Source organism: Jaculus jaculus, chromosome 13, assembly GCF_020740685.1.
Source record: "Jaculus jaculus isolate mJacJac1 chromosome 13, mJacJac1.mat.Y.cur, whole genome shotgun sequence".
In the NCBI taxonomy this organism is placed as follows: Eukaryota; Metazoa; Chordata; class Mammalia; order Rodentia; family Dipodidae; genus Jaculus; species Jaculus jaculus.
Genome location: NC_059114.1, coordinates 9,933,119 through 9,959,504, shown reverse-complemented (window position 1 = coordinate 9,959,504; position 26,386 = coordinate 9,933,119). Strand labels below are relative to the sequence as shown.

The window sequence follows — 26,386 nt, the reverse complement described above, 5'->3', positions numbered from 1 at the left end:
AAATTTATGTAACATATATAGCTGGGCATGGTGGCACATGCTTTTAATCCTAGTACTTGGGAGGCAGAAGTAGGAGGATCACCATGTGAGGTCACCCTGAAACTACATAGTGAATTCCAGGTCAGCCTGGGCTACAGAACAAGACCTTACCTCGAAACTAAAATTTAAAAAGTAACATATATCTTTTTGTTTGTTTTTTGGTTTTTTGGAGGGTAGGGTCTTGCTCTAGCTTGGGCTGACCTGGAATTCACTATGTAGTCCCAGGGTGGCCTCAAACTCACAGCAATTCTCCTACCTCTGCCTCCTGCATGCTGGCATTAAAAGCATGTGCCACCAAGCCTGGCACATATTAAGTAAAGAACTTTTGAAAAACTACTATAGAGAAAAGTTGAGAACTTTTATTCCCAAATATTATGATTAAGATAATTAAAATTACTAAGTACAATCCTAAAATGCTCTTATGTTTAACACTTTTTTAACTTATTTATCTACAAGAAAAGAGAGAATAGTCACAGCCAAAGCTTCCTGCCACTGCAAACTAACTCCAGATGCACATAAAACTTTGTGATCTAGCTTACATGGGTACCGAGGTATCAAACCCAGGCCATCAAGCCTTGTAAGCAAGCACTTAACCACTAAGCCACCTCTCCAGCCCATGTTTAACAATTTTGATTGAGGAAAAAGACTCTACAATAATCAAAATGAGTCAATTTATTATTGTGGCAGACTCAGTCTTATCTCTGAAAACTATTCTACAGTTTAGATGTTTTCTAATCTAATTTAGGGTCAAACCCAGGCAGGCAGCCTTTGCAATTAGTTCCTAGTATAACCTTGAACATGAAAAAGACAAACTCCTACTCTTCTACTCAGGGTCAATAATAAGGTGATCTTTGGCAGTGTTTATAAAAGATTAGTTGGCCACCCAGGAAAAAAATTGATGGCTATGAAACTATTTTAGAAATGGAACTGCAATCCCCAATCCAGGAAAAGCAGTGGTAGTTTCTATTTCACAGAACTAAAGTAAGTTCACTTTCCTACTATTTTTACTCTTCAAATGTGCAATGCTTTAATAAGTAAAGGGCCTATTCCTCAAAACTGAACTGACACTGGTCTTGCTTTGGTTTCTCCTGGTTTGTTAAGTAGGAAACAGTGGCTACAGTGTCTGACATGAACATGATACTTGTGCTTACTACTGAGCTAAGTATATTCCCTTAGCTCTAGAAAACTGATCCGCCTTGGGCTTCAGTTAACCCTTAGTCATTGTAAGGATATTCTCATCCAGGCCCAGAAAAGAAAAAAGGCACCGCCAATGGCCACACACCACTCTGAAGACTCAATTTATTCCACACCCTAAAATTTTACAACACTGTTAGAGGGGGGGAAAAAAAATCTTACTTGCATACTACTATCATTACTCCCAGAGGGTATGAGTAAGATCTCTTCACTTCTTGGCTGCCTTTTACTGATGTAATCACAGCATGAAGCTTTGAAATACGATCCTGGACTAGGTCATTCCCTTCAAAGTGTCTATCATTACTCCTTGGTGAGTCAGCTTCTGAAATACTGCCAATTATATTTCTTGCTGCAGAGTTTGAATGGTCACCAAAACACTGCGCTGCAAGACTCCCTCCAAGTGTTTTATCAAAGGAAGGATACATACCCCAGCAAGCCACTTTTACATACTTGAATAAAAGAGGAAATGAGAAATACAGGGGATGGGTAATGTTTACTAGATAATCTTGTGTGCAAGTGTCCAGAACACTCCAGTACTCTCCTGATAATTTTGAGTAGATTTTATGAAAATGAGCACATGTAAATGTTTTACGGCCTTGAGGAAGAAAACAAATCATCTCAACCCTTTATATCAAATAAGAATAATACTAAAGGGGGGGGAATACCTCTTTACCTTTTAAGAGGACACTGTTAATTTTTTTAAGAAAATAATTCTTACTTTTGACAAAGTTAGAAGAAAGTGCTAGAACTAGGAAGAGGAATGTATGTAGGGCAACTGAAGTAGTCCACAAAGCCAAACTGAGAAAGATCCTTTCTCTGAATCAAGTAATGAGTAAATCAGTGCTTTCAGGGTACACAAGGCCAAGTTAAATAAATATTAATGTATGGTATTATTGTTGGTCTCTTTAAGCCAAAAGTTTTTCCTATAAATTTGGGAGGGGTTTTTTGTTGTTGTTGTTGTTTCCAGGTAGGGTCTCACTCTAGCTCAGGCTGACCTGGAATTTACTCTGTATTCTCAGGGTAGCCTTGAACTCATGGCGATCCGCCTACCTCTGTCTCCTGAGTGCTGGGTTTAAAGGCGTGGGCTACCACGCCTGGCTTTTCCTGTAAATTTTAAAAACTGCCATGGGAACAAATGATCAGTATGAACTTAAACTCAAAGTTTATTAGGGGTTTATTAACAAAAATGACTTTGAATAAAAGCTAATATAGGCCAGGCGAGGTGGCACACGCCCTTAATCCCATCCCAAAACTTGGGAGGCAGAGGCAGGAGGCTGCTGTGACTTCTAGGCTACGCTGAGACTACACAGTGAATTCTAGGTCAGCCTGGGCTAGAGTGAGACCCTACCTCAGAAAAGAAAAGCTAATACAGATGTATCAGCAGGTTTAAGAAACTCACCCTAATTTTCAATATTCTTCTGCAGTACTTAGTAATTACATTGTTATAAAGTATACTCCCATATACATAAAGTTGATTCAATATCAAAGATAAAGCTATGCATTAAAACAATAAAAGCCATGTGGGAGTCTGAGGTAGGCAGATCACCATAAGTTCAAGGCCACCCTAAGAATACAGAGTAAATTCCAGGTCAGCCTGAGCTACAGTGAGACTCTACCTTGAAAACTAAAAACTAATAAATAAATAAAGATACAAATTCAAGAACACTAGGGCATATGAAGTATATAATTCTATACAGCAATATCATATTAAAGCTGAGAAATTCCCAAACAAATAAATTCAAACAACTTGCATTTAAGTTAGAATGCTTTTAAAAAGTGCCTAACATTAAGGAAATACTTTATTCAAACAAAAGGGATTAAGTACCAAGTCATTCAACACTAACTTCTATTTCAGAAATCCCTAGCTCTTAAGAATTATACACAAGAGGGCTGGAGAGATGGTTTAGCGGTTAAGCGCTTGCCTGTGAAGCCTAAGGACCCCAGTTCGAGGCTCGATTCCCCAGGACCCATGTTAGCCAGATGCACAAGGGGGCGCACGCGTCTGGAGTTCCTTTGCAATGGCTGGAAGCCCTGGCACACCCGTTCTCTCTCTCTCTCTCTCTCTCTCTCTCTCTCTCTCCCTCTTTCTCTCTCTGTCTGTCACTCTCAAAATAAATAAAAATAAGTAAAAAAAAAAAAAGAATTATACACAAGAGCTGGGGATTTAGTTCAGTGCATAGTGTTTGTTTAACATGCCTTAAACCCTGGGTCCAACACCCAACACACAGTACTGTCCTCCTTAGCCCTATCCGAAAGCTCCAAGTGCCCAACATACTTGTACCTAAATGTCCAGCTACCTCCATGTTTAAAAGCAAGACACATACATATACAAACTTCAACATAATCCTCCTGCCAAAATCAATTCTTTGAATACTTCTTTTAGAGTGTGTGTGTGTGTTACTTTTTGGATACAACTTTAAGTGGATGACTAGAAATAAACCCTGGGCCAGCAGACTTTACAAGCAGTTACTTGTAACCACTCACTGAGCCATCTCTCCAGCCAACCCAACCCCCCCCACCCATTTTAAATAATCTTTAATTCTTGCACTTACCTTTTAAACACTTTTTTAGTTTTTAAAAAGTTTTTTATATTTTTTTATTTTTTTGAGAGAGAGAAAGAGGCAGAGAAAGAAAGAGAGGGAGAACAGAGATAGAATGGGCATGCCAGGGCCTCTAGCCACTGCAAACAAATTCCAGACACATGTGCCACCTGTGCATCTGGCTTATGTGGGTCCTGGGGAATTGAACCTGAATCCTTTGGCTTTGCAGCCTTAACTGCTAAACCATCTTTCCAGCCCCAAAACTTTTTTAATATTTTATTTCATTCATTTATTAGAGAAAGAGATAGAAAATGAATGGCCTTTAGCCACTGCAAACAAACTCCAAATGCATGTTCCACCTTGTGCATCTGGCTAAAGGCCCTGGTGCACCCATTCTCTATCTGCCTCTCCCTTTCTCTACCCCCCCTCAAATAAATAAATAAAATATTTAGAAAAAAAACAGAAAACTAAGACACAAAAAGTTAAGGAACTAAGCTGGGCGTGGTTGGCGCAGCACTCAGGAAGCAGAGATAGGAGGATCACCGTGGGTTCAAGGCCACCCTGAGACTGCACAGTGAATTCCAGTTCAGCCTGGGCCAGAGTGAGACCCTACCTTGAAAAACCAAAAAAAAAGTTAAAGAACTTGCCTAAGATCATAGGGAAGTTCTAATACAAGACTTTTATAACCAATTACATAACCATTCTAATACTTGTAGGAACAAAAGAAAGTCACTAGTTATAATTTAAAAGCCACACAAAATATGACATTAAACATTAAGACATTTAATATATAAATCTATCCATTAAATAAGCATGCATGCCTAATTTTCTTTAAAACTTCTTAATTAGCAGGGTTTTTTTTCTCTTGAGCCCAAAGCTCCCAATTCAGTTATTCATGCTAGCCAGCTCGCTCCTCAGACTCCCCATCTACACCTCCTACAAACCAACAGGCAGGTCACCACAACCGGCCAGCACTCACCTGGGAGCTGGGACTCCAACTCCCACACTGACACTTGCACGGCAAGCACTTTCTCCCCGAGCCATCTCCCCAGCCCCAGAAAATCCTCTTGTGTTCAGCTGTTCACTATTCAGTTAGAGTGGCATTCACAGTGAGAAAATTCACATCAGCTTGCCTGTCTCATTTTTTCCATACCTCTTCCTACAGCTGCCCTCTGCTTACCACCTTCTCACTGGTAACTCTGACTTAAACTTCATTAGGCACCCTAAAAAATAAAACTTAAAAGCTGCATGTATTCCTAACTGTAAGCCACCCATGCTAATTAGAGAAAACTTGGAAAACTAAAAATGAATATGAAACAAAACTCATGTTATCCCTTCAGACATAGATTAATTGCTACTAATACTCACCCATCTTCTGCCAGTTGCTTGTCTCCTATATGTAAGTTTATGAATTCATTTACCAAATGAGTTACCACTTAAGTACCACAGGACAAGGGGGAAATACTATCCCATTGCTTTGGAATATTGTCTTCATTGGTTTCTAGATAAGTCAAAATCACATGCCCAGGGAACTAAAGAAAATAAGGCAGACAGGAGGAATCAAACCTGCTCCTTTGGTACCCATTTGCAAATACTGCCTGCATGATTTCAATACCCAAGCCATTCACATAAGCAAGATGCAAAAAGTAATGCAAGCATCTGGTGTTCATCTACAGCAGCAAGAGGTTCTGGTACACATGTACATGCACACGCACATGCAGACACACAAGTAAAAATAAATAAGTTTAAAAAATTTTAAATATCCTCTCCTTTTCATTTGCTCCCATAGCAAAGCATGGAGTGCATGTTTGATGAACATTAAAAATGCAGCTGATTGGTAAGAGTGAGAACCTACCTAACATAAAAGCAAGGCCCTGATTTGATCCCCAGCACTGAGGGAGGGAGGGAGGGAAAAGAAGAAAACTACTAAATATGCAAACACCAAGTATGATTCCTTTTTAATTTTTTAAATATATTTTATTTATTTGAAAGAGAAGGAGAGAGAATGGACACACCAGGACCTCCAGCCACTGCAAACGAACTCCAGATGCATGCGCCCTCCTGTGTATCTGGCTTACATGGGTCCTGGAGAGTTGAGCCTGGATCCTTTGGCTTTGCAGGCAAACACCTTAACTGCTAAGCCATCTCTCCAGCCACATGATTCCTTTTTAAGAAACAGTCTGCTATATATATAAAACACATCCCTACATTCATGTAGACAATCATGTTAGTAGGCAGGACATACACACAGTAAAAGAAACTACCCGACATTAAGTTTTCCAACCCTTAAAAAAATATCTGAAGAGGGCTGGAGAAATGGCTTGCAGTTAAGGCATTTCCCTGCAAAGCCAAAGGACCAAGGTTCAATTCCCCAGGACCCACATAAGCCAGATGCACAAGGTGGTACATGTGTCTGGAGTTTGCTAAAGGCCCTGGCACACCCATTTATTCTCTCTCTCTCTCTAATAAATAAAATAAATAAATAATTACAAAAAATATAACTGAACACAGTCTGGAGAGATGATGGCTAAGCAATTAAGGCACTTGCCTACAAAGCTAACAATCCGGGCTAGACAGATGGCTTAGCAGTTAAGCGCTTGCCTGTGAAGCCTAAGGACCCCGGTTCAAGGCTCGATTCTCCAGGACCCACGTTAGCCAGATGCACAAGTGGGCGCATGTGTCTGGAGTTCGTTTGCAGTGGCTGGAAACCCAGGCGTGCCCATTCTCTCTATCTATCTATCTATCTATCTATCTATCTATCTATCTATCTATCTACCTGCCTACCTACCTACCTACCTACCTACCTGCCTGCCTCTTTCTCTCTCTGTCATTCGCAAATAAATAAATAAAAATGAACAAAAAAACTTAAAAAAAAAAAAGCTAACAATCCAGTTCAATTCCCCAATACCCATGTAAAACCAAATGCACAAAGTGGCACATGCATGTAGAGTTTGTTTGCAGTGGCTAGAGGCCCTGGTGCACCCATTCATATTCATAAGGTCCCTCTCTAAATAAATAAAAATAAATAAAAATATTTTTACATAGGAGAGTAGAAACCCAAGAATCACTGGAGCTTGTTAAAAAAAAAAAAAAAAGACAAGTTCAGGGCTGGAGAGATGGCTTAGCGGTTAAGGCGTTTGCCTGCAAAGCTGAAAGACCCAGGTTTGATTCCCCAAGACCCACGTTAGCCAGATGCACAAGGGCATGCATGCATCTACAGTTTGTTTGCAATGGCTGGAGGCTCTGGCGTGCCCATTCTCTCTCTTTCCCCATCAAATAAATAAATAAATAAAAATTGAAACCGGGCGTGGTGGCGCACGCCTTTAATCCCAGCACTTGGGAGGCAGAGGTAGGAGGATCACCGAGAATTCGAGGCCACGCTGAGAATACATAGTGAATTCCAGGTCAGCCTGAGCTAGCATGAGACCCTACCTTCCAAAACCAAAAATAAACAAATAAATAAATAAAATCGGAAAAGAAAAGAAAATGGAAAGCTCAGATTAGCAAGAGACTTGTACTCAAGAATGTGCAGAAGAGCAGGAAAGACACCTGATGTTCTGTCCCAGACACCTCAGGCGAGCACACGGCACTTGCTGTTTCCACGCCACACCAATGCCAATGCCCGAGACACCATCAACCTGATCCACACATTCCGGGACTACCTGCACTACCACATCAAGTGCTCTAAGGCCTATATTCACACACGTATGCGGGCAAAGACCTCGGACTTCCTCAAGGTGCTCAACCATGCACGCCCAGATGCTGAGAAAAAAGAAATGAAAACAATCACAGGGAAGATGTTTTCATCCCACTAATTCTTGGGAACTGAGGAAGCACAGAAGGCGGGAGCGCTTGCTACTGGATCATCGTAGCCCTTCATGTTGCACCTCTCCAGGTTCTTAAGGGATTCTCTATTCGGGTTCCATTTTGTACACGTTTGGAAAGTAATCTGCAGAAACGAGCTGTGCTTGCAAGGACTTTATAGTTTCCAAGATTAAGAAAAAATCCACTTGATCAACTTAATTTCTTTTCTTTTATCTTCCCTCTTCCCCTTCCCACATTCTTTTTCCAAGCTGTTTTGCTTTGCAATATGTTACTGGTAATGAGTTGCAGGTAATGCAATCTTAACTTGTTTTCTTCTTGAAGTATTTGAGTTCAAAACTCCTGTATCTAAAGAAATACGGTTGGGATTGGGATCATTAATAAAGAAAATCTTTCTATCTTAAAAAATATATTTTTTTAAATACCTGAAGACATGGAACTTGTTAATAATTTTTTTTTTTTTTTTTTTTTTTTTGGTTTTGGTTTTTTGAGGTAGGGTCTCACTCTGGTCCAGGCTGACCTGGAATTAATTCTGTCATCTCAGGGTGGCCTTGAACTCATGGCAATCCTCCTACCTCTGCCTCCCAAGTGCTGGGATTAAAGGCATGCACCACCACGCCCGGCTATAAAAATTTTTTTTGAAAAGAAAAAAAATAAAAATAAAATACCTGAAGAGTACCTTAGTGTTTGCTCTAAAATTAATGACCTTGGGCTGGAGAGATGCTTCTTCAAGCATAAGGGCCTGAGCTCAAGACTCCAGATCCCATATAAAGCACTAAAGTATAGCCACACACGCCTGTAACCACAATCCCAACAGGAAACAGAGACAAGAGAATTTTTGGAGCCCTGTCAGCTCCAGAATTAGCAAAAAGAGACTCAAAACAAGACAAGGCAGATGTACCAAGTTCACCAGATATTCCACTCTGGCCTCCACAGGCAAGTGATCTTCATCCCCATACTAACCCTGCTGCAGGTGAGCATAGGAGGGGCCACACGGGGGGCTGGAGAGATGGCTTAGCGGTTAAGCACTTGCCTGTGAAGCATAAGGACCCCAGGACCCACGTTAGCTAGATGCACTGCACACATCTGGAGTTCACATCTGGAGTTCATTTGCAGTAGCTGGAGGCCCTAGCCTGCCCATTCTCTCCCTCCCTCCCTCCCTCCCTCCCTCCCTCTCTCTCTCTCTCTCTCTCTCTCTCTCTCTCTCTCTCTCTCTCTCCCCCTGTCATTCTCAGATAAATAAATTAAATAAATAAAAATAAACAAAAAAAGGGGCCACACGGGCACATACATACTCATACACCACACACATCACATTACATGCACACACATAAAAGCAAAAAATTAATTATAATTAATGGCCTTAAAAAATATTTTCTCTGCACATTACATAAAGGAACAATCTACAGAAAATGTGTTAGTTTTACAGTATAACTTTTAAAATATTTTCTTTATTTATTTGAGCAAGAGAGACAGAGAGAACAGGCGTACTAGGGCCTCCAACCACTGCAAATAAATTTCAGATGTGTGCATCACCTTGTGCATGTAGGTTGTGTGGGTCCTGAGGAATCAAACCTGAGTCCTTTGGCTTTGCAGGAAAGTGCCTTAACTGCTAAACCATCTCTCTAGCCCCAGTATAACTTTTTTTACATGGAAATAAATATGTATGAGCCAGGCATGATGGCACATGCTTACAATTTCATCACTTGGGAGATAGAGAAAGATCAGGAGTTGAAGGTCAGCCTGAGCTACATGAAACCTTGTCTTAAAAAGGGGGAGAGGCTGCAGAGACGGCTCAGTGTGCTTCCTGAGCAATCATGAGGATTTACGGAGTTCTGAGAGTTGGACATGGCCACACACACCTGTTAACATCCCAGTTCCACAAGTTCTGGAATCAGTAAAGAGACTCCAGCTCAAAACAAGGCCAGGTGGAAGGGTGATGTAATAGGATATCCAATGCTCCACTCTGGCCTCTACAGGGGAATGTTTCCAAGGAGCATATGGGACACCACACACCACACCCACATGCAAAAAAAAAAAATGTTTATGCATTCTGAACCAGGCAGTGCATGAAGTGCTAAGGAGGTAAGGGCAAGAACCATCAGTCACCACTGCAGTTTTCAGTCTACTTCTTTAAATATGATGTCAAGCCCTCCTGCAGCCTCAGGCAACTCCCAACATCCCTGAGAAACAAGAATCTCAAATCAAATCCTTGTGGGAAACTATGATACCTGTATAAGAACCCTGTAAATCATGTTATCTAAGATAAAAGAGGATAGCTGAGCTGGGTGTGATGGCACACGCCTTTAATCCCAGCACTCGGGAGGCAGAGGTAGGAGGATCACCGTGAGTTTGAGGCCACCCTGAGACTCCATAGTGAATTCCATGTCAGCCTGAGCTAGAGTGAGACCCTACATTGAAGAAAAAAAAAAAAAAAAAAGAGGATAGCTGATCTTTCATCTAAAATGCTGCATGTAGCAATCATCTTCAATATAAATTTCTTTTAACTAGCAAAAAAAACACACTAGTTTAACTATAATCTTTTTCACAAAAATTTTATTATCTTTCTTTGAAAATGATCTATACAAAATAACTAAAATTAAGTTCCCTAAGAATTTTTTTTCCTAGTACAAAAAGCAGTATCTCATGATTTCATAACCAGAGACTTAGTCAAAAGCAATTTTTTAAAGTTAATGTCAAGTGTGGTAGCACGGGCTTGTAATTATGGCATTTAGGAGGTGCAGGCATGATTGCAAGTTCAAGGCTAATCAGAGGTACACAATAAGTTCCAAAACAGCCTGGGCAATGAGTAAGACTCTGTCTCAAATTAAAAGTAAAAAGGAGGCTGGAAAGGTGGCTTAGCAGTTAAGGCGTTTACCTGCAAGCCAATGGACCTCAATTTGGTTCCCCAGGACCCAAGTAAGCCCACTGCACAAGGTGGCACATGTAGCTGGAGTTCATTTGCAGTGGCCGGAGGCCCTGGTGCACCCATTCTCTCTCTCTCTCTCTCTCTCTGCCTATTTTCCTCTCTCTCTCTCTCAAATAACTAAAAATAAAAGTTAAAAAGTAAAAAGGGCTGAGCATAGTGGTACATGCCTTTAATCCCAGCAATTAGGAGGCAGAAAGAGAAGGATCGCCATGGGCTCAAGGCCACCCTGCAGCCTAGGCTACAGTGAAACCCTACCTCAAGAAACCAAAAGAGGGCTGGAAAGATGGCTTAGCGGTTAAGCACTTGCCTGTGAAGCCTAAGGACCCTGGTTTGAGGCTCAGTTCCCCAGGTCCCACGTTAGCCAGATGCACAAGGGGGGGGCGCACGCGTCTGGAGTTCATTTGCAGAGGCTGGAAGCCCTGGCGCGCCCATTCATTCTCTCTCTCTCTCCCTCTATCTGTCTTTCTCTCTGTGTCTGTCACTCTCAAATAAATAAATAAATAAGATAAATAAATAAGAATAAAATAAAAATAAAAAAAGAAACCAAAAGATTAGCTGGGTGTGGTGGCGCATGCCTTTAATCCCAGCAGAGGTAGGAGAATTGCTGTGAATTCAAGGCCACCTTAAGACTACATATAAATTCCAGGTCAACCTGGGCTACAGTGAGACTCTACCTCAAAAAAAAAAAGAAACCAAAACATTAAAAAAAAAAAAAAAACAGACTGGGGAGATGGTTTAGCAGTTAAGGCACTTGCCTCTGATGCCTAAAGATCCATGTTCAATCTCTCTCCAGATCCCACCTAAACCAGATACACAAAGGTGACTCAAGTGCAAGGCTGCACACGCGCCTAGGTACTGCAAGCATCTGGAGCTCTTCAACTGCAGTGGCTGAGGCCCTGGTGTGCCAATTTCGCAAGCATTCACTTGCTCTAAAAATAATAATAATAGTAAAAAGGGGACTGGAGGGTGGGTGCTGGGGAGATGACTCAGCAGTTTAGTAGTGTTTGCTTGTTTGCAAGCCTCCTGGCTTGAGTTCAAGTCCCAAGCACCCACATAAAGCTGGATGCAAAAGTGGTGCATGTATACACACACACACACACACACACACACACACACACATACACACACGTGAGCACTCACACTCACAATCCTAGCATGCCCACTAGCAATAGGAAGAAGAGCCAGGAGAATCCAGAAGCTCACAGGCCAGCTAGTCTGGGTCACATTAAGCAGCAAAACACAACAAGGGAGACTCTGTCTCAAACAAAAGTGGAAGGAGAGGACAAATACCCCAGCACTGTCCTCAGACATCCCCATGTGCGCCATGTCAAATGAGTGCCCATAGAAACACACAATTTTTCTAAAAGGGAGGGATGGAAATAAACATCAATGGTAAAGCACCTTCCTAACAGGCAAGGGGTGTTGAGTTCAATCCTTAAGGAAAAAAAAAAAAAAAAAAAAAAAACTGTTTAATCTAAGATTCACCATGAAAAGTTTCAGCCAAGAAAGCAGTTTTAAAATGTTAAGAGACTCAAGAGCTTCCAAATGGAGTTAGAATGACAGGTTAATTGTGGCACTTTGAAAGCAAAGAAAAGCAAGCAGCAGTTATGTATCCCTTCACTCAGCCTCTAAGACCTACAGCCCTTTTAAAAGATCAGTGATATAACAGAACTGCTCTCCATAAAGCATAAACTTTCTAAAATATATTCTATACAACAGCAACTCTTCATAATTAAGTACACTAATTGTTTATATTATTTCTTATCCTATGATTTACCTTTTTCAAACTCAACTAGTAAAGAGTAAAAAGAGGACTGGAGGGCTGGGGAGATGGCCTAGCGGTTGAGCGCTCGCCTGTGAAGCCTAAGGACCCTGGTTCGAGGCTCGGCTCCCCAGGTCCCACGTTAGCCAGATGCACAAGGGGGCGCACGCATCTGGAGTTCGTTTGCAGAGGCTGGAAGCCCTGGCGCGCCCATTCTCTCTCTCTCCCTCTATCTGTCTTTCTCTCTATGTCTGTCGCTCTCAAATAAATAAATATAAATAAATAAATTTATAAAAAAAAAGAGGACTGGAGATGAATATACCTCAGTGGCAGTGCATGTGCACTCACAGCGATCCTTCTACCTCCGCCTCCCAGGTGCTGGGATTAAAGGTGTGCACCACCACGCCCCGCAGAACTTTATTTTTAATTCATTTATTTTTTTTTGTTTTTCGAGGTAGGGTCTGTAGGCCAGGCTGACCTGGAATTCACTATGTAGTTTCAGGGTGGCCTCAAACTCACAGCAATCCTCCTACCTCTGCCTTCCAAGTGCTAGGATTAAAGGTATGTGCCACCACACCTGGCAGAACTTTATTCTTTTTAATTTTTTTATTTTAATATACTTATTTACTAGAGAGAGAGAAGAGAATGGGTACACCAGGATCTCTAGCCACAGCAAACAAACTCCAGATGCACGTATCACCATGTGCAAAAGCCATCTCTCCACCCCTGAACTTCATTTTTAATTCTCATCCTTGTTCATTTTTGTGGTTTTATTTTATGGAATACATAATAACTAGTTACCATATGTATACTGTTTGTAAAGTAAACACCTAAGGATTGAGGATTTATGCTCAAAACATTTTTATGGGTTTTTTTGAGGGGCTCAGTCTAATACAGTCCTTGCTTTGTAAACATTAAGACCTGAGTTCTGTCCCCAGAACCCACATTTAAAAAAAAAAAAAGGAAAAAAAGTTGTGGGGCATGGTAGTAATCACAGCACTTGTTAGATGGAAACAGGCGGATCCCTGAGGCTGGCAATCTAGCCTAATTATGAGTTCCAGACCACTGAGAGACTTTGTTTAAAAGACCTTTCTTACTGATAGGGTGAATAATCAAGTTTACACACCACTGGTCTAAATGGTCCTTATCTCCTTGTCATTTAACTCATTTGTACCCCTCCAAAGAGATACACTACAGAGGTAAGGCCTGGTGTAAAAAAAAAAAAAGAAACGTGTGGCACACACCTTTAATCCCAGCCCTGGGGAGGAAAGGGTAGGAGGACAGCTGTGAGTGTGAGGCCACCCTGAGACTACATAGTGAATTCCAGGTCAGCCCGGGCTAGAGTGAAACCCTACTTCAAAAAAACAAAAAAAAAAAAAAAACAAGAAAATTAATACAAACCATTTTCTTTAATTTTTAAATCTTATTTATTATTTATTTGAAAGGAAGAGAGACATACAGAAAAAGAGACAGAATGTGCACACCAGGGCCTTCAGCCACTGCAAACCAACTCTGTATGCATGTGCCACTTTGTGCATCTGGCTTACATGAGTCCTGGGGAATAGAACCTAGGTCCTTTGGCTTTGCACGCAAACATCTTAACTGCTAAGATACCTCTCCAGTCCTGATCCAAACCATTTTAAACTCCAAATTATAAGGTGAAGACACAGTAAATTACTAGCAAGAATATATGAAATGTGCACTAACATGTGGTTGATGAAAGTTACAAGAGGCAGCTTACCAACAGAACACCTTCAGTTTATTCAAACTTAAAAAAAAATTGTACATGCCAGGGGCTGGGGACTTAGGCATGTGCAAGGCTCTTGGTTCAACCACCAGCACATATTCACATACACATGCACCACCACCAATAACAACAAATACTCCTGATCTAATAAACCCACTTACAAGAAGGCATCTCTCAGCTGTCAGTCCTTGCCTCCCATCTCATTTGAAGCAGGGTCTCATAGTTCACTGTTTAGTTTTCCAGGTTAGCTGATCCATAAGCTCCCAGGGGATTCTCCATTCTCTACCTCCTATCTCACCACAGGTGCCCTAAGGTTCCAGAAACCCACCACAGCTTCCAGCTTTTATGTGCAGCCTGGGGATCCAAACTCAGGTACCCACACTTGTTCAGCTAGTGCTTTATCCACTAACCCATTTCCCTAGCATGAATACATACATATGAATAAGCATGTGTATGTGTGTATATGTGTGTATAGGTATTTTAAGTTTATTTGGGGGCCGCAGAGATGGCTGAGTGGTTAATGTGTTTGCCTGCCAGGTTCGATTCTCCAGGACCCACGAAAGCCAGGTGCACAAGGGGACGCACGCATCTGGAGTTTGTTTACAGTGGCTGGAGGCCCTGGTGCACCCATTCTCTCTCTTTCTTTCTCTATCTGCCTCTTCCTCTCAAATAAGTAAAAAATATTTTTAGAAATATTTAAGTGTATTTGGGTAGAGTATGTGTGTACATGTGAACACGAGTGTGTACATGCAACAGCACACATGTGGGAGGTCAGACAACAACTTTGGGGTTGGTCCCCATTCTCCACCTGATTTGAGGCAGGGTCTCTCCTTGTAGTTCACTGCTCCATTCACAAGCTTTCCAGAAAGTCTCCCCTGTCCTCCCTTCTTACCATAGGTGCACTGGGATTACAGAAACCTACCACAGCTTCTGACTTTTATGTGGGGACAGGGATCCAAACTCAAGTACTCAGAGTAGTGTATCAAATACCACTGAGCCATCTCCACAACCCATGTGTGTGTGTATGTGTGTCTGTGTGTAGGTTTTATGTTTTCAAGGTAGGGTCTCACGTTACTTCACACTGACCTGGAATTCACTATTGTAGACTCAAGGTGGCCTTGAACTCACAGGACTCCTCGTACCTCTGCCTCCCAAATGCTGGGATTAAAGGTATGTGTCACCACACCCAGCTCCAAGATATATTTTTATTTTGTTACTTGCAATGAGAGAGAGGAGAGATAATGGGCATGCCAGGGCCTCCTGCTACTGCAAACAAATTCCAGATACATGTGCCACTTTGTACATCTAGTTTTACACAGGTACTGGGAAATCAAACCCAGGCCATCTGACTTTGCCTAGCAAGAGCCTTTAACTGTTTACCCATCTCTCCAACCCCAATATATTTATTTTGAAACTAAAATATATATGCTTTTAATTGCCTCACATTTTACCATACTACCAATCTATGAATAATTCAGAGAACCAAATGAATTTCTACTTCTCTACTATAAGTACATTACAAAAGCAAGAGGTTATAAAAAATTAGATATGAATCTCAGATGAATGAAATAAAAAGGCTTGCTACCATTTCTTTGAGTAGAATCATTTGGAACATTGTGTAAAGACTCAAATAGGAACGTAATAGATGTAAGCCTGGATGTATCCAAGATGATGCTCTGTAGTATTCAGCATCAAGACAACCTCTTGTGGTTACCAAGTACTCCATTTTAAACAAAAAGAGTTCCTAAGAACATTACCGTGAGTTTATATGCTATCGCTCATTGAAACAGCAATTCAGTGCTGAAGAATAGAAGAATTCAGTGCTGCTCAGCAGTTAAGGCACTTGCCTGCAAAGCCTAATGACCCGGGGTTCCATTCCCCAATACCCACATAAAGCCAGATGCACAAAGTGGCAATTGCATCTGGAGTTCATTTGCAGAGGCCCTGGCACACCCATTCTCTGACTTTCATTTATTCATTCTCTCTTCCTCTCTCTCTCCTTGCAAATAAATAAATAAAATAAAAACAGCAATTCAAAATAGAGCTATGAGGTATTTTACTATTAAGATCTTTAATATAATCTAATTTCACAATTTTCTTCTGTTTTTTATTTATTTTATGCCTCACTATCCTACATGTCCCCTAAACAATTTTTTTTTTGTGTGTGTTTCTCTTAAACTTCTAAGCCATCTCTCCAGGCCCTGGGGTTTTTTGCTTGTTTGTTTGTTTGGTTGGTTGGTTTTTCAAAGTAGGGTCTCACTCTAGCCCAGGCTGACCAGGAATTCACTCTGTATTCTCAGGGTGGCCTCGAACTCACAGTGATCCTCTACCTCTGCCTCCCAAGTGTTGGGATTAAAGGTGTGCACCACCACACCTTTTTTTTAGAAGTTTATTTTGTAGTACTAGGAATTGAACCCAGGACCCATGTAAGCCTGATGCACAAGGTGGCACATATGTATGGAGTTTGTTTGCAATGGCTGAAGGCCCTGGTATACCCATTCTCTCTCTCTGCCTCTTTCTCACCCTCAAATAAATAACATTAAATTAAAATTTAAAAAAAATATATCGGCCAAGCCTGGTGACACACGCATTTGGGAGGCAGAGGTAGGAGGAGTCCTGTAAGTTCAAAGCCTTCTTGAGACTACATAGTGAATTCCAGGTCAGTGTGAAGTAATGTGAGACCCTACCTTGAAAACACAGAACAAAAACTACACACAGACACACACACACACACACATACACGGGTTGTGGAGATGGCTCAGTGGTATTTGATACACTACTCTGAGTACTTGAGTTTGGATCCTTGTCCCCACATAAAATTGTCAGAAGCTGTGGTAGGTTTCTGTAATCACAGTGCACCTATGGTAAGAAGGGAGTACTTGAATATGGATCCCCAGAACCCACATAAAACCAAATAAGGTTATCATGTGTCTGTAATCCCAATGCTCCTACCGTGAGACAGGAGGGGCAGAGACAGGAGAATCCTGAAAACATACAAGCCAGCCACACAGGCATACACAGTGGAGAACAACAGACCCTACCTCCAACAAGGGGGAAGATGAGGAGTGATACCTGAGGCTGTCCTCTGACTTCCACACGCACATCATGGCGTGCACATCATGGTGTGCACACATCTACATACAAAACGTCATACATATAAAACAATAATCTAATACAAAAGAATAGTCTGTGGGCTAGAGATGGCTTGACAGTTAAGTTGCTTGCCAGTAAAGCCAGAAGACCCAGGTTCGATTCCCCAGACCCATGTTAGCCAGATGCACGGGAGGGGGGACGGTGGGTGGGGGAGGCATACACGTCTGGAATTTGTTTGCAGAGGCTGGAGGCCCTGGTGTGCCCATTCTCTCTCTATCTGCCTCTTTCTGTCTGTCTCTCAAATAAATAAATAAAAATTTAAAAAAATTTTAATAAATAAATAAAATAAAATAAAAAATTAGCCATGCATGGTGGCACATGTCTTTAATCCCAGCAATCGGTAGGCAGAGGTAAAGAGGATTCCTGTGATTTCAAGACCAGCCTGAAACTGCATAATGAACTCCAAATCAGCCTGGGCTAGAGTGAAACCCTACCTTAAAAAAAAAAAGAAAGAAAGAAAGAAAGAAAGCCAGGGTGGCTCATGCCTTTAATCCCAGCACTTGGGAGGCAGAGGTAGGAGGATCGCCATGAGTTCAAGTCCACCCTGAGACTACACAGTGAGTTCCCAGTCAGCCTGGGCTAATGTGCGACCCTACCTCGACGAAACAAACAATATATAAATAACTTGGGTAGTCTCTAAAATTACTGGGAGTATAAATTCGACCCACTATGTATGTAAAGTAACTTTATACTGTCTTAAGTCAATGTTATACTGATTATGAAATTACATAGAAATTCAACACAGAAAATTATAGAATTGGGTGGCATATATATATGAAACCAGCCATGTAAATTACACATCTTCTCCCAAACCATTCTTAAGTCTTGTGACTTCATACCAAGTCCCTCTGAAACCTGACTTGATTTCAACATTAAGTGAATTACAACAACGTAAGCATATTGTTTCTGCCTATTTGCAACATGCACTTCATCTCCAGAGCAGTTGGAACAATGTATAACACTCCATAAGCTAAAGGCAAGACAGAATGTTGTTTCTGGGTTATTGTTTGAGGGGAGAGCAGAGGGGCAGGGTCATTTGTTCCTACTGTTGGGGTGGGGGGGGTTCAGGGTGTTATAAGTGGTGCATGCACATGTGCACATGCATGTGCATGTTGAGGCCAGAGGACCTCAGTAACCCTTCTCTGTAACTCATCCACACACTTCCTTGACACAGGGTCACTCCCTCAACGTGGACTCAACCTGGAGCTGCTGCTTTCGGTCAGTAAGCCCCCCAATTCTGCAGTCTTCACCTCCCTCCTTTTCTACCCCTCCCCCACCACTGGGGTTACAGATATGCATGGCCACCCCTAGCCTTTTAGCCTAGCCTTTCTTGGGTTTCAGGGAGTCAAACTCTGCGGTCTCAGGCCCTCCCCGGCCCTCATGTGTAAACAGTAAGTACGCTTAACTGTTGAGCCATCTCCCTAGTCCTGTTTCCATTTTTTTTTCTGGTATTTTTTTGTTGTTGTTGTTGGTTTATTTTTTTTTTCAAGGGAGGGTCTCACTCTAGCTCAGGCTCACCTGGAATTCACTGTCATATCAGGGTGGCCTCGAACTCACTGCGATCCTCCTACCTCTGCCTCCCAAGTGCTGGGATTAAAGGTGTGCGCCACCATGCCCGTCTTTTTTCTGTTTTTTTGAGGTAAGGCCTCTCACTTTAGCCCAAGCAGACCTAGAACTCACTCTACAGTCCCAGGCTGGCCTAGAAGTCAGGGATATCCTCCGATTTTAGTCTCCCAAGTGGTGAGATTAAAGGCATGTGCCACCACGACCAGGCTGTTTCTTTCTCTTTCTTTTTGGTTTTTCGAAGTAAGGTCTCACCTGGAATTCACTATGCAGTCTCAGGGTGGCCTCAAACTCCCAAGTACTGGGATTAAAGGTGTGCACCATCACGCCCAGCTTTGTTTCCATTTTTTGAGACAGGGTCTTACTAGGTGGACCTGGCTGATCTGCTACTTGCTTGATAGACCAAGTTGGCCTCAAACTCTTGGCAATCCTCCTGTTTCACCATGCCCGACTATGTGTTGTTTTTTTTTTTTTTTTAATAAAAAAGATTCACCTACCTACAAGAGAGGAATACTAAATAATACAATTAGAAAGTATTAAAAATGTGCAGAGGAGAGGTGGAGAGATGGCTTAGCCGTTAAGGCACTTGGTGCAAAGCCAAAGGAATCAGGTTTGATTCCCCAGTACCCACATAAACCAGATGCACAAGGAGGGGGCATGCATCTGGAGTTTGTTTGCAGTGGCACACGCGCACGCACACGCACACGCGCTTGCGCACTCTCTCTCTCCCCCTTGCAAATAAATTTAAAAAAAAAAATTTTAATGTGCAGAGGACACTAGCAAGATAGCTCAGTGGATAAAATGCTTACCTCACAAACAATCCCTAGAACCAAAATAAAATTTGGGGCATAGAAATTTATGCCTGTAATCCCAGCATGTGGGAGAAAGATAGACAGATACCTGGGACACTCTGCTATCTAGTCTAGCCTCATCAGGAACAGTGCAGGCCATTGAGAGGCCTTGTCTCACAGAAGAGATGGAAGGGACTGGAGAGACAGTGTAAGTGTTACGACCTGAGTTTGGATCCCCAGAACCCACACCCTGCCTCACCAGGTGTGGTGGCGTAGGATTTTAATCCCAGCACTCAGGAGGGAGAGGTAGGAAGTTTACTCTGAGTTTTCGAGGCTAGCCTAGGACTACAGAGTGAGTTCCAGTCAGCCAGAGCTTTTGGGGGGGGGGGCTGCCTCAAGCACCATGGAAGGCAAGGACCAACAAGAGGGCTGTCCTCTGACTTCCACATGCTGTTACCCACTCATGCCCATACTCGTACATGACACAAACACACACACAAAATTTAGAAAAAAGGAAGACAGTGGTGCTCAAGAGAATAACGGCTAAGGTTGCCCTCAAGCAGGCCTCCATGTGTATTTGCAAACACATACACGCATACCCACACACAGACACATCTACATACATATGAGCATGCATACACACATGCACACCACACACACACACACACGCACGCACATGCACATGCACACAAAAATGTGTAGAACTGGGCTAAGTAGTTAACAAATGCAGGCCTTTCACTCCCAGAACTTGGGAGGCAAAAGTAGGCAGGAAAATCGCTGAGTTCAAGGCCAGCCTCAGACTACATAGGGAATTCCAGTTCAGCCTAGGCTAGAGTAAGATCCTACCTCGAAAACCCAAACAAACAAAAAAAGTCACTAACAGGGGTGGAGGAGATGGCTCAGTGAGTACTTACCATGCAACTGAGTACCTGACTTCAGATCCCCAGACCTCATGTAAAAAGGCCAGAAGGTATAATTCCAGAGTTCAAGAAGAAATGGAATTTCCTAAAAGCTCATCAACAGAAGCTCACAAACTGAACAATGAACAACAATGAGAGACTTGCTTCAAACAAGGTGGAAGTCAGGACCAATCAAAAAAGCTGTGCTCTGACCACCACAAATGTGTGCTGTCGCACACTCACATGAACTCACATACTAAAAAAATAGTTTGGAGGCTGGAGAAATGGCTTAGCAGTTAAGCGCTTGCCTGTGAAACCTAAGGACCCCAGTTCAAGGCTTGATTCCCCAGGACCCACATTAGCCAGATGTACAAGGGGGCACAGGCATCTGGAGTTTGTTTGCAGTGGCTGGAGGCCCTGGAGCACCCATTCTCTCCCTCCCTCCCTCCCTCCCTCCCTCTCTCTCTCTCTCTCTCTCTCTCTCTCTCTCTGCCTCTTTCTCTCTCTGGCACTCTTTTTTTTTTTTTTTTAATTTTTTATTTATTTATTTGAGAGCGACGGACATAGAGAGAAAGACAGATAGAGGGAGAGAGAGAATGGGCGCCAGGGCCTCCAGCCTCTGCAAACGAACTCCAGACGCGTGCGCCCCCTTGTGCATCTGGCTAACGTGGGACCTGGAGAACCGAGCCTCGAACCGGGGTCCTTAGGCTTCACAGGCAAGCACTTAACAGCTAAGCCATCTCTCCAGCCCTCTATCTGGCACTCTTAAATAAATAAAATAAACAAAAATTTAAAAAATAATAATAATTTGGGGGCTGGAGAAATTGCTTAGCACTTGCCTGTGAAACCAAAGAACCCAGGTTTGATTCCCCAGGACCCATGTAAGGTGGTGCATGCATCTGGAGTTCATTTGCGGTGGCTAAAGGCCCTGACACGCCCATTCTCCTTCTCTCAAACAAATAATAAAATATTTTTTAAGATTTTTTTTTTGGGGGGGGGGTTCAAGGTAGTGTTTCACTCTAGCCCAGGCTGGAATTCACTATGTAGTTTCAAGGTGGCCTCAAACTCACTGCAATCCTCCTACCTCTGCCTCCCAAGTGCTGGGATTAAAGGCATGCACCACCATGCCTGGCTAAGAGTAATTTTGTGTGTGTGTGTGTGTGCAGTGTGTGTGTCTGGGGAGGAGCATGTTGTAAGGAGTCCTACCCTTCCTTTGGTTCTTATATTCTTTCTGCCACCTCTTCCACAAAAAAAAAAAAAAAGAATAATTTTTTTCTTTTCTGTGGGGGGGGGTCAAGGTAGGGTTTCACTCTAGCTCAGGCTGGCCTAGAATTCACTATGTACTCTCAGGGTGGCCTCAAACTCACAGTGATCCTCCTACCTCTGCCTACCAAGTGCTGGGATTAAAGGCATGCACCACCATGCCTGGCTAAAAGTAAGTTTGTGTGTGTGTGAGTGTGTGTGCAGTGTGTGTGTCTGGGGAGGAGCATGTTGTAAGGAGTCCTACCCTTCCTTTGGTTCTTATATTCTTTCTGCCACCTCTTCCACAAAAAAAAAAAAAAAAGAATAATTTTTTTCTTTTTTGTGGCGGGGGGTTCAAGGTAGGGTTTCACTCTAGCTCAGGCTGGCCTAGAATTCACTATGTACTCTCAGGGTGGCCTCAAACTCACAGTGATCCTCCAACCTCTGCCTCCCGAGTACTGGGATTAAAGGCATAAACTACCACGTCCGGCTAAGAATAATTTTTATAAGTCATTAACACCTAAAAAGTTTTTAAAACATAAGACTCAAAATCTAGAAGACAGTATAGAGTTCAATGACAGTCTGTGTGTGTGCATGTTTTCGTATATGTGAATGTGGGCCATGATGTGCATGTGGACATCAAAGGAAAACGCTGAGTGTTAGTTAGCCCTTGTCTTCCACCTTGTTTCTGAGACAAGGTCTCTCCTCTGCTTGTTCACAGCTGTGTTGCCAGGGTAGCTGGCACGCAGCCTTTCAGGATTCTCCTGTCTCAGCCTCTCTTTTCTATGTAGGTGCACTGGGATTACAGACATGGCCACTACATGTGCAGCTAACAGTCTTTATAAAATTACAGAAAGCAGGGGCTGGAGAGATGGATTAGTGGTTAAGGCACTTGCCTGCAAAGTCAAACGACCCAGGTTTGATTCCTCAAGACCCATATAAGCCAGATACACAAAGTGGCACATGCGTCTGGAGTTTGTTCACAGCAGCTAGAGGACCTGGCACACCCATTCATATTCTTTCTTTGTCTCTCTCTCTCTCTCTAGTCCCCTCTCCCTCTCTCTCAAACAAATATATAAAAAAAAATTTTAATGACAGAAAGCAATCTTTTAAAAGAAAAATCAAGTTACAATGACTGGTCCTTCAATCCAAAGCAAGACATCCAGTAGTGTGCAATAGCTACAACTGCTATGAACCACCATAACTTTTTCCCATAGAATACTATTCTTTTTTTTTTAATATTTTACTTATTTATTTGAGAGAGAGGAAGAGAAAGAGAATGGGCACACCAGCGCCTCTAGCCATTGCAAATGAACTCCAGATGCATGTGTCATCTTGTGCATCTGACTTATGTGGGTGCTGGGGAATCGAACCTGGGTACTTAGGCTTCACGGGCAAACACCTTAACTGCTAAGCCATCTCTCCAGCCCACTAGTCTTCTTCTTTTTTTTTTTTTTAACTCAAAAAATTTCTACTGGGAAGTGTACTAAGTACTGGGGACACTAGGAAACAAAAGAGACTTGGCCTCTGGCCTTTGTGGTGAACAGCTTAGGTGCACCTCTCTAAAAATACTTCTCTAGGATATGAGGGTTATTTACCAAACTCCTTTGCTACCCTACACAATGGTAAGAACACTTTCTTCTACCTCCTCCAACCTTGTAAGGACCCTTACCACACCCCTTTGAAACATGAATACTTCCTTTAGAAAGTCAGAAACCCATTGGACCACAGAAGGTATTAACCAGGAGTTATAGAAGATTTTTAAACTGACTCCACCACACCTCACAGCCTAGGGCAAATTTGAAGAACTTTTCACAATTCACAGTACACCTTCCTGGTTCACAACCCTGGTCTCAAATGACTCTAACACACTCATCCTACCCTCTACTAGAAACCTGAGTCAGATGGTTTAGGAGTAACCACGATATTGTCCCTTAGTAGACCCCTGGTGGGGCAGAAGCAGACTGAATGACTCTTTGTCTGCCTCTTTCCTCTAGGCTCTTCAGCTTATCTCTGAACACACCTCCAGGGCTGCTGCACCAAATTTAATAAAAAGTGTTCTAGGGTTAGGGAGATGGCTCAGCTGTTAAAGGTGCTTGTCTGAGAAGTCTAAGGACCCAGGTTCGATCCCCCAGTACCCACATAAGCCAGAGGCACAAGGTGGCACATGTGTCTGGAGTTTGTTTGCAGTGGTTAGAGGCCCTGGTGTGTCCATTCTCTATATGCCTCTCTCTCTCTCTCTCTCAAATAAAAAGTGTTCCTATGACTTGGGAACAAATTCCCCACATCCTGCATGAGCCCCAGAAATCAGCATTTTTAGGCAGTCCCTAATGTTTCTAATGACCAACTTTTAAGTAACCACTAAACCTGTCCGATAAGCTAAGAAACTTGAGCTCTCCTATGGTCTGTTACTAAGTGAGGTGGACCACTATGCTGCTCTCCTGAACCTGAGGGCAGAAGATCTGAAAGAGACCCTCTTTCATAGACTCTCAACTCAAAATTCTAGAAGCCAGGCTGGAGAGATAGCTTAGCAGTTAAGGCATTTGCCTGTGAAGCTAAAGGACCCAGGCTCGATTCCCCACGACCCACATAAGCCAGATGCACAAGGGGCACATGCATCTGGAGTTCGTTCGCAGTGGCTACAGGTCCTGGTGCAACCATTCTCTCTCTGTGTCTGTTTCTCTCTCTCTCTCTCTCCCCCTCTCTCTCTCCCTCCCTCCCCCCCCTCTCTGTTTGCAAATAAATAAATAAAAAATTTTTTAAACTTCCAGAAGCCTCCAAAGTTAGTTTAGCAACACTTTACAGGGTTTATCCAAAATGGTGCCATTCTGTAAAGTCTTCTATTCAACGAAGTCGTACACCCCAGAAAGGAAGACTTTCAACAGGCCACAAGATACCTTACTTGGTCTCCAAGCAAAAGCAACACAGATCATCATGCATGTGTCTCTTGCTCTATCCAAACAGCCCTAAATCTAAATGGGGAAGATCCCAGTCACTTCTCCATGTACATGTTGCATAAAGAATAATCACCAAAACAAAGATTAAAAAAAAGAAGAATCTCCTATAATTCAGCCATAAACTCTTATCAGCTCACTGTTCATATTATGAGAAAGTAAGCTGAATCTCAACTACAAGAGAATGTGCAAAAAAATTTGCACACGCGCGCGCGCACACACACACACACACACACACACACGATGTCAGAAATCAAAGTGGACATCAAGATACAAGAACAGTGGGAATTTAAGCCTGGTTCTGGAGATGACAACCGAACATCACTTCCAAACAGAAGCCCATGACAAAAAACTCTCTAGTGAGATTCATATCCAGAAGAGCCAATTCTCCAACATCTTGAGATGAGTTTTCCAGCCCAAAGGTACAATCAACAATGTCATCCTATAATAGCTCCGGCGATGCAACAAGACATCCGGAACAATTTCTGCCAGAAAGTTAACACTGTAATATTCTTTTAGGGGGGGGAGGCAGGGCTATCTGACCAGTGTTCCCTGGGCTCCCTCCTGCCCCTCCCCTAAAACCATCCTTGCCACCCAAGTACCACCAGGTCAAGGAGAAGGATGCCCTACTGAACAGTCAGGCCGCCCGCCACTTCCTCCCTTTCACACAAGGCCCAAGGCCCTGACATACTGGTCGGCCCTGGGTTCCAATGGACACCACCACCCCCGAGGACCTCTCCGGCCACAGTGGATTTCCCACGGACTCAGGATGAGGGCGGGAACCCCGAAGGGCACACACCCACCTCCCTGAGGCGGGGATGGGGGGGAGGAAGGAGGGAGTCGGCGGGCATTTTATATTACCCCCCTCCCGCCAGGTTTCAAGTAGGTAAGCGCCCCACATCGCAGAGACAGCCCCCAAGGCAGGTTCGAGACCCGTCCCGGGCCGAGCGTCCTGACGTCCACGGATGGCCGCAGCGGTCACCACGGAACCATCCCCCCTTCCTGAGCCTTCCCTCCCCCCCCGACAACCACACACACACACCCCCGCCGCAGGGTCGCCGCCGCCTCCCTCTGCGGGGTGACAGCCATCCCGGAGGGACCCCCGAGGCCCGTCCCTCCTCCTCCCCACCCACCGCGGGGGATGGGATGGGGTGGGGTGGGGTGGGGTGGTCTTCTTACCGGGCGGCAGGACATGGCGAGGCCCGTCACGGCACGGCCCCTCTCCTCCGCCACCCCACGACGTGGCCGAGCCAAGGCCCGCGGGGCCGGCGGGCGGAGGGGGGGCGTGGGGGAGGGGGCAGCGCCTCGGCCGCCGGCAGCGTCTCCACCGACTGCTCCTCCACCTCCACCTCCGCCGCCGCCGCCGCCGCCGCCGCCGCCGCCGCCGCCGCCTTCTCACAACCACAACAACATGGCGGCAGCGGCCACACAGAGCGCGCTCCCGACGCCGAGCGGGAGGGCCGCGAGCGAGCGGGGACGCGCGCGCACACGCTCCGGAGCTCCGGCGGCCCCGCCCGGGAGAGAAGTGGGCGTGGCCAGCGCGGGTTCCCCACACACACACCCGCCTCCCTGGGGTGGGCGGGGCTGCAGGAGAGCGATGGAATGCGGGCTGCACGCAAGAAGAAACATTACCCCCCCCCAAATAGGAACAAGGAAAACTACAGTGAAAAGAAAAAAAAAAAAAAAAAATCAAGAAAAATGCCGGGTGTGGTGGCACACGCCTTTAATACCAGCACTCGGGGATGCCGAGG

General features: G+C 43.7%; 1 protein-coding gene across 1 annotated transcript in view; it reads right to left on the bottom strand.

The window, feature by feature from the left end:
* Window positions 1–25,898, bottom strand: part of Mtmr3 (myotubularin related protein 3) — a 138,272-nt gene extending 112,374 nt beyond the window's left edge. Inside the window, exon 1 of the mRNA XM_045133001.1 lies at window positions 25,815–25,898. The gene's annotated coding sequence lies outside the window, so the exon portion shown is untranslated. The remainder of the gene's footprint in view (window positions 1–25,814) is intronic.
* Window positions 25,899–26,386: the final 488 nt, after the last annotated feature.